This window comes from Octopus bimaculoides, chromosome 1 (genome assembly GCF_001194135.2).
Source record: "Octopus bimaculoides isolate UCB-OBI-ISO-001 chromosome 1, ASM119413v2, whole genome shotgun sequence".
Classification (NCBI taxonomy): domain Eukaryota; kingdom Metazoa; phylum Mollusca; class Cephalopoda; order Octopoda; family Octopodidae; genus Octopus; species Octopus bimaculoides.
The window spans coordinates 79,756,164-79,761,749 of NC_068981.1; positions in this window are offsets into that span (position 1 = coordinate 79,756,164).

The following is a 5,586-nucleotide window of genomic DNA, read 5'->3' on the forward strand; positions in this document are numbered from 1 at the left end:
CTTCTTTCAGTTTCCGTCTACCAAATCCACTCACAAGGCTTTGGTCGGCCCGAGGCTATAGTAGAAGACACTTGCCCAAGATGCCACGCACTGGAACTGAACCTGGGACCATGTGGTTGGTAAGCAAGCTACTTACCACAGCCACTCCTAAGTAATTGATAAATATTATTTGTCAATGAACATTAATATTTGTTTCAAATCTTGGCATAAGAGCAGCAATTTCATGGGAAGGGGTAACTCAATTACATTGCCCCCCCCCCCCACTGTGTGTTTGAGAAGGCTGCAGGAGCAGAGGAGAGAGAAAAGCATAGTGAATGAAGAGAGAGAATTTGGTGGCCCACGGAGAAGGGATGGGATGGCTACTGTGACATGTAGGTGTGGAGAACAAAATTAATAGACGAACAATGGCTAACAAGTGAGATGGTTCCAGATAGTAAGAGAAAAGTGGGGGAGGAGCTGCAGTAGGGGTAATGTAGAAAGTAGGATGGTTATATGAAGAGGGTGGAGGTGCAATGGCCCAGTGGTTAGGGCAGCTGACTCGTGGTTTCAATTCCCAGACCGGGCGTTGTGAGTGTTTATTGAGCAAAAAAACCTAAAGCTCCACGAGGCTCCAGCAGGGGATGGTGGCGAACCCTGCTGTACTCTTTCACCACAACTTTCTCTTGCCTGTAATTCAAAGGGTCAGCTTTGTCACACTGTGACGCTGAATATCCCCGAGAACTATGTTGAGGGTACACGTGTCTGTGGAGTGCTCAGCCACTTGCACGTTAATTTCACGAGCAGGCTGTTCCGTTGATCGGATCAACTGGAACCCTCGATGTCGTAAGCGACGGAGTGTCAACAACAACAATATGAGGAGGGGATTGATTGATGTATTTATATATATTATATATATATATAGCCTGTTACGCTAAGAAGTTTATAAGAATAAGCTGACATTTTTATCTTTCTCAAGGTAGTCATTAGTCAAGGCTGAGTAGAGAGAAGTAAATCCTTTGTTTTTGCTCGCCCTGATTTAGTTACAAAGAACTTGAAGCCAAATAGCTTTCTTTCACTCTGAGTCATCTGTCTCTGATCAAAGAGAAACTCTTTCAGTATGCTGATCAACAAGCGAAAGTAGATCTATTACCCTCCCTACATAACTTGACTTACTCTCTTTCCCTCTTGCTCTCTCTCTCCCTAGTCATCACAAAGATGAACCCCCAACAATCATGCAGAATGGACTGCAGGTCTACAAATAACTTGTGTACACAAACAACTTGACAAAGTTATATTTTTTTATACTGTATCATCATAATCATCAACAAGATAAAAGGCCATCTTAATAAACAATTAATATTGTTCTTCATTCATTTCTCTGATGCAGTTTGATGTTAAGTATCATAGTTATAACTGGTGACTCCCTCATTACATATATATATATATATATATATATATATATATATATATATTAACATACACACACAACATATATATATATATATGGGAGAATTTACGAAAAAAAACAACAACAGACGAGGACAGGTGGTGTAAACAACAAAAGGATGTATTAGTTTAATGCTCGGGAATAGAGAAATACACACACATATGCACACGTATACAATATATACCCATGCAGTGCTTCCAGAAATCACTTTTGCCTTGATGAGTTAGTTTTCATAAGAACCTCGTATCGCCAGATATCCTGGTCATCCTTTGTCAGAGTTGTTGTCAGTTTTTACCACTTCTTCCCATGTCTTCCTGGGTCTTCTTCATCCAAGGCTCCAGCTACAGTTAGTGATTGACATTTCTTTATACCGCTGTCCTCATCCTTACACATTAAGTGTCCTTACCAGTGCAGTCTTCTTTCTTGCACACTACATCTAATTCCTCTTATGTCCAGAGAAAAATCTCAGCACATTTATACGATGTCATTCATGCATACTTAGACTGAATATTCAACAGAGCATGTTCACTTCATTTCCTTCCATCTTCTGAAGTCTTCTGTATTCAAAGCCCATGTCTCACTACCATGCTTCACAAGCATCATACAATCTGCCTTTCACTTAGTGAAAGAAGACCTTTGTTGCAAGCAGTAGTAGCTCCCTGAACTTTTTCTAGCCCATTCTTACTCTGGCTACTATACCTTCAGAACAAACATCTCCCTTGCTGATGACATCTTTCAGGTAGCAAAAACTATCAACTACTTACAGTGAGCCATCAAGACATCCAAGGGGTTCTATTTCTGATGTGTTTATGGAAAGTATTGTTCTAGAGCATCTATCACATATGAAGCTTATGTTCTCTGATAGTCTACCTATGATTCAGCCACATCTCTTGTGTGTCCATAGATTACATTGAGTGCAGTATAGGTAGTTTATACCTGCTCCTTTTCTGCATATTGAGCAAGGCCAATTCCTTGAGGGTACCAGGGTCCTGTCTTCTTTCCTATTAATTAACACTTTTGTCTTTGCTAAGTTTATACTAAGATCTCAGCCATTTGCATACTATCACTAACCCTATACTTCTGGCCCACCCCAGTCCCATGCTTAATTTTATAGTTAATGAGGTTAATTGGCAGTATTCCTTCTGGCTCTCTTCTTTGTGTTCAAATCCATTCAAGCTTTGCGTTTCACCTTTTCAGGGACAATAAATAAAGAATCAATCCAGTACTGAATTTAATTATTCCTCTTCTCACTCTTTTACTTTCTCTCTTATCTACAAGGGTTGTGTTGAAAATAATGTAAAAATGGAGATACTTTAAAAAAAATTTTTTACTAGCTGACATAGGTTATTCAAATTGCACATGTTGCTTGTGTAGCAAGACTTTAAACTGAATCATCAGATTGTGAAGTTTTAGTCACAACATAGTACAACCTTGTTCACATGAGAGGTTGAGTTACTGACCAATCAGCCAACTGACTTCACATGATACATCATTCTAGATCTTTCTGAATGTCTCAGTTCATAGGTTATGAATAAGCTCAGTTTGAGCACCAACTTTGCAGAGTGTCATAGATGAATGGGTGAAATGGTATCTCCACTCTTATCAACCTTATTTGTGCAGAGACTGGCTGATTCAGTCATTTGTTGCTTTTAAACAGTCATTCTTATGACTACTACTCAGCCTTGTGGACAGTAGCTAATGTTTTGCAAACATGCTGCTATAGTTTTACAAATCGAACCCAGCATGTATATTTTCTCCTGTCTTAACAAGCTTAAATACAGAGCTTTTGTAATCCATTATTTATGAATGCTACAGAATTATTCCTTCTATTATGCTAATCTGTTGTGGAACTTTATAATTCATGACCAATCTGAATATTACTTGTACAATGAAATAAAAGTTACCATTAAATGTTCGCATGGTGTTGTTAAATCATTAACACTCAGCCTCATGCAAATACCTCTTGTGACACTAGATTAGCTCTTTTTCCTGTTCTCCATTGTAGGCAAATAATAGGTTCTAAGCAGAAGCAACATGCTCTCAACTAAGTTATTGACAAAGGAAGACTGCAAGCTGTCTTAGATTTGCAGAAACTTACAGGTTGTTTACAGATGGCATCATTGTCAAAATTAATGTGCAAAAATAGATGAAGTTTAAAAAAGAGGAAACTATCATTGAAGATAAACCACACAGTGGGAGTCCATCAACTTCAACCATTAACATGTACCTTAAGCGAATAAATAGATATGCACAACTGAACTGTGGTTACAATACATTACACAAGTTGATGAAGGATTTTGGGATTGAAATTGATAGTTGATACCTGAAGAGAGGAGTGGAAGTCTGCTCTGATTTACTGGAACTGCCTATAGTCAATGAAGACACATTTTGTTTTATTCTGGTAGCAGGGGATGATCTGGAAATGAAGGTTTCATTCCATAGAATTGCATCACACTTCTTCTCCAAGACCTAAGATGTTCAAGAGCAGCAATTAGCACAGAAAGTCAGTGACTGTTTGGGCACGTTGACAAGGGTGTCATTCTCCTTGATTTTCTGGAACATGGCTGTACCTTGAACAGAGAGCAGTACATTGTGACACTAAAAAAAGTTTAAACCATTTAAAAGAAGGGACCAAACAAGAATCTGAAAAGGACCCACATACACCATTACAATATGTGATCTCACACTTCAGGCAATTGGTAAAATGGGATGGCCAGTGGTCCTCCGTCTACTGTACAGTCCAGATCTGGAAACACTGACTTCCAGATGTTTTGTCAAATGAAGTACAGTCTTTTGGAATAATGAATTGACAACAGATGCGGTGAAACTGGCAGTGAAGAAGTGGATACAACAGTGTACATCTAAACTTTTGCAAAAAAGATTTGAGAGTTAGGTTTGATGATGGTGTAAATAAATTATTTGCAATGAAAACTTTATTGAGTAATACCTTCGTATATAGGAACAGACACTCAACCAACATGCACAATTTGAATGAAAAATGACAGAGAATAAAGAAGTTATGCTCCTCGTATACATTTATTTATTTTTCTTGAGAAGAAATCAACTATGACTAGACCTAGAGAGGATGAGATGTCAGGTTAAAAAGGCTTAAGACATATGCCATGACTACTCCCATAACTCCATCTGGAGTTGAAGGTTTAAGAAGGGAAAGAAATTATAGCATCAATGAAAGGAAATGGATGACAGGGAATTTAGATGAAAGTTGTGCTTTAATAATCTGGTATGACAAGACTGGTAACTGTAATAGCTACACTTTGAAAATGGATGTTTAGCAACCATCATTCCGTTCACCCAATTATCTCGAGCCAACAAAGGAGCCTTGCAAGTAAACCTCTATGTGGTTTCTCAACAGACTACAAATAGCAGCCAAGTTTTCTTAATTCACATTAACTGTTTTATAAAAGATTATACCTAAGACTACATCTAATGTAATATTAGGGACATGATGTCTGAAAAAAAAGATGGGAAGATAATAGGTCTACTCAATCAGGGATGACCTGGGGCTAGGCAACAGCATCCTAATTGCCTACATTTATATATTGTTTTATACATATATATGTAAATACTTCAACATATATTCACACACACACACTGACTTTTATGCTTGTATACACAGGCAAATTCATAAATTCATTTACACACACACACTCTCTCTCTCTCTCTCTCTCTCTTACAAGCTTGTGTATATATGCATATAAAGTCATACTTACACATACCCTCATGTATCCATATACACAAACATAGACATGCATGTATATATGCATGGATAGTCACAGATAAGCATTCACACATACTTAGAAACATTGTCACAGATGCACCATACATATACACATGTACCTACATAGATACATATATACATACATTACATACATACATACATGATGCATACATACATACACACATACATGCATATGTTACATACATACATACAAATATACATGCCTACATTACATACATATATGTATACATACATGCATACATTACATACATACATACATAGATACATTTTTCTATTCTTTTATTCTTTTCTTGTTTCAGTCATTTGACTGTGGCCATGCTGGAGCACCTCCGTTAGTTGAGCAAATCAACCCCAGGGCTTATTCTTTGTAAGCCTAGTACTTATTCTTTCGGTCTCTTTT